The sequence below is a fragment of the Cervus canadensis genome, chromosome 5 (assembly GCF_019320065.1).
Source record: "Cervus canadensis isolate Bull #8, Minnesota chromosome 5, ASM1932006v1, whole genome shotgun sequence".
Classification (NCBI taxonomy): Eukaryota; Metazoa; Chordata; class Mammalia; order Artiodactyla; family Cervidae; genus Cervus; species Cervus canadensis.
Genome location: NC_057390.1, coordinates 15,975,110 through 15,986,425, shown reverse-complemented (window position 1 = coordinate 15,986,425; position 11,316 = coordinate 15,975,110).

Sequence of the window (11,316 nt, the reverse complement as noted above, 5' to 3'; positions counted from 1 at the left end):
GACTCTTTGTGACCCCATGGACTGCAGCACGTCAGGCTGCCCTGTCCATCACCAACTCCCAGAGTTTACCCAAACTCATGTCCATTGAGTTGCTGATGTCATCCAACCATCTCATCCTCTGCCGTCCCTTTCTCCCATCTTCAGTCTTTCCCAGCATCAGTGTCTTTTCAAATGAGTCAGCTCTTCGCATCAGGTGGCCAGAGTATTGGAACTTCAACTTCAGCATCAGTCCTTCCAATGAATATTCAGGACTGATTTCCTTTAGGATGGACTGATTGGATCCTCTTGCAGTCCAAGGGATTCTCAAGACTCTTCTCCAACACCACAGTTCAAAAGCATCAATTCATCAGTGCTCAGCTTTGTTTATAATCCAACTCTCACATCTATACATGACTACTGGAAAAACCACAGCTTTGACTAGACACACCTTTGTTGTCAAAGTAATGTCTCTGCTTTTTAGTATGCTGTCTAGCTTGGTCATAACTTTCCTTCCAAGGAGTAAGCCTCTTTTAATTTTATGGCTGTAGTCACCATCCGCAGTGATTTTGGAGTCCCCCAAAATAAAGTCTGTCACTGTTTCCACTGTTTCCCCAACTATTTGGCATGAAGTGTTGGGACCAGATGCCTAATCTTAACTTTCTGAATGTTGAGTTTTAAACCAACTTTTTCACTCAGAAGCTATTACACTAGAATGTAGCTTCCTTTCAAATGTCTAATTTTCTCATAAAGTAGAGAGATTATAGGTGAACAGAGCCGAAGGACAAGAACATTTGAATTTCATCTGAGATTATGGTTTGGAGAAGGAGGCATATGCTGATCCTTGAAAGATGACAATTCAGTGTCAAACACTCATCCACTGTAGATATTATGCCAGCCACTATGGTAGGGACAGTGATGAAACACACCTGAATAGCTAACGTGTTCTGGTAGGTACCAGTGAGTTTTTGTCACCAAGGACTTATGTACACTTCCCTAAACTCCCTGCTTATGACAGACACTTGTTGATCATGCTTTTTCTTTCCACAGATGTGAGACTTCAAATCTAAATTTTCATGCAAGAGGAAATAACTCTTACTTCTCTGTAGCACTTCTCAGCTTATAAGACACATTTGAAAATTACAATTAGTAGCCTCACAGACACAGAGGAATTTATGGAAGTTTGGAGCACTTAGATGACTGTAGAGTCATGTAGAGTTGAAACCACTAGGAGAATTCAGATCTCATGGAGACAGCCCAGTGCTTTATCAGTAAATTATAACCTCAAACATTGTCCTAGAGGTGTTTTACAGGTGACAAGATCTGAGTGTTTGAAGAAATGGAAAGCATCATGGGAAAAAATAAGAAAGACTTGAAAGGAGAACTGGGGCAAATTACCAAGGATATGCTCCACAGTCACCATGACTGTGCTCTTTTTATTCTGAGACAGTCAGATCATAATGCTTTCAAGATTAACAAGTATCATTCTTTATTCTTTGTAGGTAATACAGGCTCAGGAAGGTATTACTTGCTGGATGGATGTCCTCGGGCCTCCCAACAAAGTGACTGAATTTATCTTCCTGGGACTCCCGCAGAATCCACACCTGCAGAAAATACTCTTTGTTGTCTTTTTGTTCATCTTCCTGTTTACTGTGTTGGCCAATCTGCTCATTGTCATCACCATCTCCCTCAGTCCCACACTTTCTGTTCCCATGTACTTCTTTCTCACTTACTTGGCCTTATTAGATACTTCCTTCACCTCTGTGAGCATGCCCAAAATGATGATTGATCTATTGTACCAGAGGAAAACCATCTCCTGGGGTGGCTGCCAAACTCAGCTCTTTTTGGAGCACTTCATAGGAGGATCAGAGATCTCTGTCCTCACTGGCATGGCCTATGACCACTATGCGGCCATCTGTAAGCCTTTGCACCACACGACCATCATGCAACCATCACGAGACAGGAGTTCTGCTAGTTCCTGGTGGTGGCGGCCTGGATTGGAGGGATCCTGCATGGTACAGTCCAGATCCTTTTCTCAATGGACTTTACATTCTGTGGTCCCAATGTCATTGACCATTTTGTGTGATTTCTTCTCCCTGTTGAAACTTGCCTGCAGCGACTGCTATAGGCTGGGAATAGTGGTGGCAGCCAACAGTGGGGGCATGTGTTTGCTTCTTTTTGTCATCCTAGTCACCTCCTACATAGCTATCCTGAGCTCCTTGAAATTCCATGGCTCTGAAGGATGGCAAAAAGCCCTCTCTACATGTGTCCCACTTTATAGTAGTGGCTCTCTTTTTTGGTCCTTGTATGTTCACCTACACATGTCCTGTGGCCATTTACCTTGAGGACAAGTGGGTGACTATGTTCTTTGCAATCCTCTGTCCCATGTTAAATCCTATCATTTACACAGTGAGAAACACAGAAGTGAAAAAAGCTATGAGGAATCTGTTGAAGCAGAGGGTCACTTAGGATATTCAGGATGCCAAGAAAGTGATTATTTATATACATAGGAAGGATTATATCTGCTTTAGATTGTGAGAAAAAAGTTAATAAATTTTGCAGCTCATTGATGAAAAAGAAAGGCCTATAAAATAATATTTGTTTAATATTTATTAACAGATTGGTACTTATATAGCATTTTGATAACTTTTAAATTGCTTTGTCGAGGCTTCAATATTCACATGCATAGTTTCAGAATACTTAATTAAAAGAACAACAATAAACTCCTAGTTCAATAATTGTAGAGTATATTAGTCTCCAGTGTTTTATTGCTGCTTTTCCAAATTCTCACATATGTTACATGTATAAAATTGATTTTTCCATAGGACGTTCATGTTAGAATACTTGTTTTTTCTTAGGCTATCATAAATCCACGGAGAAGGCAAAGGCAACCCACTCCAGTACTCTTGCCTGGAGAATCCCATGGACGGAGGAGCCTGGTAGGCTACAGTCCATGGGGTCGCTAAGAGTCAGACATGACTGAGCGACTTCACTTTCAATTTTCACTTTCATGCTTTGGAGAAGGAAATGGCAACCCACTCCAGTATTCTTGCCTGGAGAATCCCAGGGACGGGGGAGCCTGGTGGGCTGCCGTCTATGGGGTCGCACAGAGTTGGACATGACTGATGTGACTTAGCAGCAGTATCATAAATCCAATAAAAGAAAATTTTTGATAAATACACGGGAAAGGGACAGATGGTGAGTGAAAAACTCAACGCTATTTTTTTTGGTTAATTTATGAAATTCAACAAGAGAAACACACACAAAAGGACGAAATAATAATTCACGATTTAATTATTTTATTAGCACAAAAACTAAGCCAGAATTTTGAAATTACTCTTCATTTGCTCTTAAATATCTTTAAATATCTTTATGGCTCACAGTTTTTCTGAATCTGAAGGAAAAGTTTTCTTTTTCTTGAGCTATTAGAAACTGGAGTTGGGGGTTCAGTTCAGTTCAGTACAGTCGCTCAGTCCCGCCCAACTCTTTGCGACTCCAAGGACTGCAGCACACCAGGTCTCTCTGTCCATCACCAACTCCCAGAGTACCCAAACTATGTTCATTGAATCAGTGATGGCATCCAACCATCTCATCCTCTGTCATCCCCTTCTCCTCCCGCCTTCGATCTTTCTCAGCATCAGGACCTTTTCAAATGAGTCAGCTCTTCGCATCAGGTGGCCAAAGTATTGGAGTTTCAGCTTCAGAATCAGTCCTTCCAATGAATATTCAGGACTGATTACCTTTAGGATAGACTGGTTGGATCTCCTTGCAGTCCAAGGGACTCTCAAGAGTCTTCTCCAATACCACAGTTCAAAAGCATTAATTCTTCAGCACTCAACTTTCTTTATAGTTCAACTTTCACATCTATATATGACTACTGGAAAAACCATAGTCTTGACTAGGTGGACCTTTGTTGGCAAAGTAACGTCTCTGCTTTTTAATATGATGTCTGTGTTGGTCATAACTTTTCTCCCAAGGAGTTAGTGTCTTTTAATTTCATGGCTGCAGTCACTATCTGCAGTGATTTTGGACTCCCCCCTCCCCCCAAAAAAATAAAATCTGCCATTGTTTCCACTGTTTTTCCATCTATTTGTCATGAAATGATGGGACTGGATGCCATGATCTTAGTTTTCTGAATGTTGAGCTTTAAGCCAACTTTTTCACTCTCCTCTTTCACTTTCATCAAGAGGCTCTTTAGTTCTTCATAACTTTCTGCCATAAGGGTGGTGTCATCTGCATATCTGAGGTTATTGATATTTCTCCCAACAATCTTGATTCCAGCTTGTGCTTCATCAAGCCCAGCACTTCTCATTACATACTCTGTATATAAGTTAAATAAGCAGGGTGACAATATACAGCCTTGATGTGCTCCTTTTCCCATTTGGAACCAGTCTGTTGTTCCTTGTCCAGTTCTAACCGTTGCTTCCTGACCTGCTTACTGATTTTTCAGGAGGCAGGCCAGGTGGTCTGGTATTCCCATCTCTTTCAGAATTTTCCACAGTTTATTGTGATTCACACAGTCAAAGGCTTTGACATAGGCAATAAAGCAGAAATAGATGTTTCTCTGGAACTCTCTTCCTCTTTTGATGATCCAACAGATGTTGGCAATTTGATCTCTGGTTCCTCTGCCTTGTCTAAAACTGGCTTGAACATCTGGAAGTTCACGGTTCACGTACCGCTGAAGCCTGGCTTGGAGAATTTTGAGCATTACTTTACTAGTATGTGAGATGAGTGCAACTGTGAAGTAGTTTGAGCATTCTTTGGGATTGCCTTTCTTTAGGATTGGAATGAAAACTGACCTTTTCCAGTCTTGTGGCCACTGCTGAGTTTTCCAAATTTGCTGGCATATTGAGTGCAGCACTTTCACGGCATCATCTTTTAGGATTTGAAATAGCTCAACTGGAATTCCATCACTTCCAATTGCTTTGTTCATAGTGATGCTTCCTAAGGCCCACTTGACTTCACATTCCAGGATGTCTGGCTCTAGGTGAGTTTTCTCAACATCGTGATTATCTGGGTCTTTGAAGATTTTTTCTTTTTGTGGGGAGGTGGGTAAACACCTTTTATTAAATTTCAACAAGAGGTATATGTTTAGGTTCTAAAGCTATTGCTCTGTAGGTCTGATAAATGTATTTACATCACATGATCATTTTATTATCCATCAGACATCAGTTGATTCATCCACGTCCTAAGCTGGTAGTTTCATTATTATTATCCCCATTTTACAGAGAACAAATTGAAGCCAAGAGAGGTTCACTTGCCTCACATCACATGTGTTTCCCTCATTAGTGTGTCAGGAACTATTTCACTGCAATCCAGCTTCCTTTCAAAAGTTTCAGCGATGAATTTCCAATTCAGGTCTTTCAAACTCAGTCTTACTTTCTTTCAAACAAAACATTGTTGTCTGTAGTATGTTTGGGTCTACAGACGAGGCTAATATCTGCGGTCTTAATGATTTGCTTTGTTGCTCATTCATATCTGACTTTTTGCGACCCCATGGACTGTCCATGGAATTCTCCAGACCAGAATACTGGAGTGGGTAGCCTTTCCCATCTCCAGGGGATCTTCCCAACTCAGGGATCAAACCCAGGTCTCCTGAATTGCAGGCAGATTCTTTACCAGCTGAGCCACAAGGGAAGCCCAAGAATACTGGGGTTGTTAGCCTATCCCTTCTCCAGGGGATCTTCCTGATCCAGACATTGAATGGAGGTCTCCTGCATTGCAGGCAGATTCTTCACCAAGTTCCTCTGTTCCTTGGATTCATCAGAGAAGAATACTGGACTGGGTTGCCTTGCCTTACTCCAGGGGATCTTCTCAACACAGGGATCTAACTGGTCCACTGGGAAGCCCCTTAAGCTGTTAAAATGATCGAGTTTACAATTGATAATGATAATTAAGCATTTCAAGAGTCTAGACTTAAATAATATGTGGTTCATTTTGTCTTGTGACTGTTAGAAATTAGGTGAGCATAATCCAGGGATAAGAATGGGGAAACTCTTGAATAAATGTTGCTTATACTCTAAGACTAAAGGGAGGATCTGAAGAAGAAAACTAAGGCCATTTGGGGCTATATGAAGGGCTTGCTGGGGGAGGGGGTGAGAAGTTTAATGAAGTGTATATTATAAATTGTCAACAGAAGACTTAGAAGGTTTCAGAGCTGAAGATGGAAATATAAGTCAATCTGCCATTCTCATCTGGAGACTTGCTGGCTTGTGAGTAAGTTTAAGGTATATTAAGGCATCCCTTCATACTCATCATCAAGAATGTCTCTTGAAGACTAACAGTCACCTAATTATTTCCAATTTAAAAATAAATAAATAAAACATATAAGCATGCGAGTATGTTTCTTTAAAATTAATGAGATAAATGTGTGGATCTTTATATAAGGATACATTATTTTAATCTGGACTTTAGTGAAATTATTAGGCATTAAGTGAGGAAAGTGAGTTCTCTATTGTTGAAGGCCAACTATAAGGCTTTTCTCTCCCTTCCCCTTCTTGTTTTCCTGATGAAACCAATCAAATATAGTGAAACTATCTATATACAGTCTAGTGAAAAGGTTTGAGTTAGAGTTTGAAGCTTTCATACCTACATGCTAGAATAGAAAAGTGAATATTTAAGCAAATATATATATATATATATATTTAATAACCAGTAACTGAAACAGACTCTCCCTCTGCAATGTGGTAACACTGAAGTACTTGCTCTGTTGAATCTGAAGTCATGGCTGAGCTTTTAAAATTTGAATTAATTAGCAGTAACAATTTTAATTTATATTTAAACATAAATTGACAGCTAATTCAAGGTTTATCTTCATAATAAGACTATTTTTTAGTAAAATTAATAAATTAAATTAATATTAATAAAATTTATATGCATGAAGACTAGCACCACTTACACAAGAGATGCAGGTTTGATCACTAGGTCAGGAATATCCCCTGGAGAAGGGAATGTCAACACATTCCAATATTCTTGTCTGGGAAATTCCATGGACATAGGAGGCTGGTGGGCTATAGTCTGTGGGCTCACAAAGAGCTGGACATGACTGAACAACTAACACAACTTTAAGGCATACATTTTCATAGGTTCTTTATATAATTTAAGCCACAAGTGTAATTAAGGAGGATTTTACTGCATTTAATAGAAAAATATATGACTCAGTGAAGGTAAGCCACACATCAAGTCTTTTAGACTTTGTTTGCTTCCTCTCTTCTCACCTGACAACAGTAGTCCTTGTTGTCATGATGTGAAAATATCAAAACACAGGTATGATCATTTGGCACATTGTGGATACTGCCACTGAGACGTCTTTCCCTTTTGGTGGGGCAGGGACACGGTCCTCTCTCAGCTCTCCCTTGACCTTCATTCCTCAGGTGACGTGCACTTTCTTGATTCCACTTTTGTTAGAGAGAAGCCACCTGATGGTTTCATCTTTGAAGATACATTACCCTTCACGGGCATCATGAAAAGTGAAATAGAATCGGCTCAAGAAATGAAATTCAAATGGTTGAATTTCAAAGAAAGTGGCACTTGGGTGAAAGTTGTTTGGAGGAAAAAAAATAGCTTAACTTTTGAGGAAATTGATACTGAGTTTGGGCATGAGGGTAGCACCTTGAGGAGCTAAACAGGTGTTATTTCTATAGGACTTTTGCCATTGTTGTCCCACAATGTTAACATTTATTACTGGAAAAAATGGTTTCATGGTCAATTCAGTTTAGGAAAATTAGACATTAAATTCATTCAAAAATACTGTTCAGTGTCTACAGTGGAAAAAAAAACTGTAGGATTTGGGTATATGGCTTTGAATAATACAAATAGAGTTATATTTGTGTGGAACTAATTCCAGTGGTGAATAAGTAAATAATAAGCAAGTAAAGAAATGGAAAGTAAAATTCTGTTAGTAATGGGTAATATGAAGAATGTTTTATGAAAGGGTGATGTAGCAGAGAATAAAATGCATACAGATTTGTGCAGTTGTTTGAAGCACAGCTAAAATTTCAGTTTACTCAGAGTTTAAATGACCATACTATCCTCCTTCCATTTTCAAAAATAAGCAAGTTATTTTAAAATATGCATTTGAAACGAGGGTAATATATTTCCCAAGGAAGTAAAAATCATTTCTTAGGCGATGAACATTTTTTTACAGTTTTTGTATATAATGCACAGACTTACATAAATCACATAAAAAGATAGCAAATTTGTGGCATTCCTATTTCAGAAGAGAAAGTGATTAAGGAAACAAAACATCCAACAAAATACCTTTTTTTTGGGGGGGGGGTAATAGTGAAAAAAAAATTGTGTAAAGATGCCCTGTGCTGCATGCTGTGCTTAATCGCTCAGTCATGACCAACTCTTTGCAATCCCAGGGACTGTTGCCCGCCAGGCTCCTCTGTCCTTGGGATTCTCCAGGCAGGAATACTGGAGTGGGTTGCCATGCCCTCCTCCAGGAGATCTTCCCAACCCAGGGATAGAACATGGGTCTCCTGCATTGCATGAAGATTACCATCTGAGCCATCTGGGAAGTCCAAGTTGCCATAACTTATGTCTATATTGTTAGATGAGAGCATGGAGTAACTTTAGAATGTTAGGAAAGTTAATCCAAGCAGAGGTTGGCCCATCACCTGACCTTCAGTAAAACTGAGAGACTCTTGCTTCTCTGAAGATTTCTGAGAGTGTGGTCAACTATGTTTATTGGACCAGTTATAGTCTGTGAGGTGTGTTGCAAATGTAGGATACTGATTTTTTTTTATTATTAATAGTAGAAAAAGAATAATGGCCCTAACCTCAAATATTTCTAAATTTTAAACATGCTATTTGAGAATACCAATTTTTAAGGAGTGTGAAAGAATTTAGCCTTTCTTTATTCTTACTGAGGAACATTTGTAAATGCTTTATAATGGCAGTTAGATGTGATACTATTTTAATAACAGTCTTGAAATATACAGAGAACTCCAGATCAGGTGACGGAAAAATTGAGCCCTGGGGCTAGCAAGGTGATCAAGAATAAGTCCTACTGACTTTTCTTCATCTCTATTATCAGGCAGATGAATCATTGTGTGGTTATTCTACTGAAGAAGAGAACTTAGTTCAACAAATAATTCAGTAGTTATCACCCACCATGATCTGGTTGTGTGTTTGTGGAGCATCAGTTTGGCCTAGCTCCAGTGAGGCTCCACTCCTGGGAAATATGGATCATTGCAAGGGGGGATGGGAATTCATTGGCATGGTGATTAGTGCCCTCAGTCCGTGGAGACACAGCCTCAAAGGGGTGCAGTTGAATTGATGCAAGTCTACACTTTTTGAAATCCTGTGTCATTTGAAAATAACACTTCATTCTCTTTAACCTGAGTCTATTACCTAAAGGAAAATGTCTCAGTAATGATGTTTTTTTCTAAGATATATATTGGAAACTGTTTACAAATTAAACTCAAATATAGCTAAATGGCAGGCAGTTCCATGAATGATTTTGCAAACTGTTTATATCTGGCTGCCTTTTTTAGAAAACTTTCATATCTAAATTCTGCTCCTATCCACAGAGGTTGTCTCCTATATAAATTCTTGGACATTTAGATATGTTTTAAATGTGTTTTTCAAAATCATCAGAAACTCTGATCCTATCAAAATTACCTCCCATTGACTGACTGGATGATTTGCCAACAGTGTGATCCTGACTTACTTCATTCCATATTTGAATTTTTTAAGTTGCAACTATAATGCATCATGATTTCTAGACCTTTGTAGAGAAAACTTCATGTAAGTATAGCCTGGATGGAGCCAGACATTTGATTACTCTGACATGATCTTAGAAAATTACTCACAAACTCTCTGCCTTCTAGTTACAGAGATCATCAAGTAATTAGAGAGATGACATGAAACTGAGTTTTGGAGATGATTTTAACAACTTTTTTGAGTATTAAACATGGTCTTATTAATTTGAATTACTGTTTTGAGGTCACTGAAATTACTGAATCATATACATACACAATTTTATTTAAGATGTCAGTTGCTAACCTATTTTGTCTGTATAAAACAATTTTAGCCTCAGTTTGAAAAGTCTTGAGTTATCAACAATTTTTAGCTTAATTTTCTTTAAACTCTTTGGACAAATCACCAGAACTTAAGTATCTACCTTTTGGTCTCTATCCACTTCATGAGATTAGCAAATAAATTGTGTGTTTACATGACAGTGGTTTGTCTTAGAAAATGAAGGAATGGGAGTAGCTGGTACATATAGGATAGTTTTAGACAAAGTGTGTTTCCCTTCTTTAAAGCAACATTCTGTGTGTATATGTATTATATAAGCAATATATATGTGTATATACATAGATATATTTCTGTATGTACCAACTGCCTTTCTTTTTCTATTAGTCACCTTTTGACAAAGACCTTATTTAGTATTTTTTCTTTCTGTTTTGATAAATTATTGATTCTAGTTATTTAATACATATATTAAATTTATATATGTAAATAATACATATTAAATTTGCATATATATATATATGTTAAAACACAGACATTTATTTCTGAGGAGCTCTGCCTATAAGGGTGGTGTCTGCATTGGTCCTGAGGGTGAAGCAAACGGTTGTTCAGTGTTGAAGCCCCTTGCCTCTGGAGTCATTTCTAGAAAGCATTAGTTTTTGCATCTACAATGATATACTAATTTCTATCCAAAGTTATGCTGCTGCATATAATTGCATGTCTATTCCTCTTGCAAGGAAAGCAAGTGAAGGAAGGAAAACTTAGGGACAGAAATAATCCTTTTAAAGTCCTTCATTAGAGACAGTCTGTTGATGAAGCCTGTGCTCGGGCATGAGTCTTCTAAGAAACACAGGACACTGTTGCTCCTTAAAAATGATGACCCAGAGGCTCTCCCTAAATGCCTTTCTATCACTTCCTGTTATCCAAGATTTTATTGAATAAATAATTAAGCTCCATGAGAAATTCAGACACAAGAAACACATATCAACTTAGAGTTGGCTTCTTGGGTTCATATCCAGACTTTGTTAATTACTAACTGTATGTGAAGTCTCTCAGTCATGTCTGACTCTTTGTGACCCCCATGGGCTGTAGTCTACCAGGCTCCTCTGTCCATGGGATTTTCCAGGCAAGAGTACTGGAGTGGGTTGCCATTTCCTTCTCCAAAGCAAATTAATCATTTGGCTTTATCTCAGTCATACAACGTGTCTCATACTTAGATGTGAGGACTAAGTGAGAAAACATACATTAAGTAATAACAAAATATCTGATACACAGAATATGCTAAATAATTTATTATTAGTTTGATTAGGATATAGTATAGATGGTGGCTCAGTGGTAAAGAATCTGCCTGTAAACCAGGAG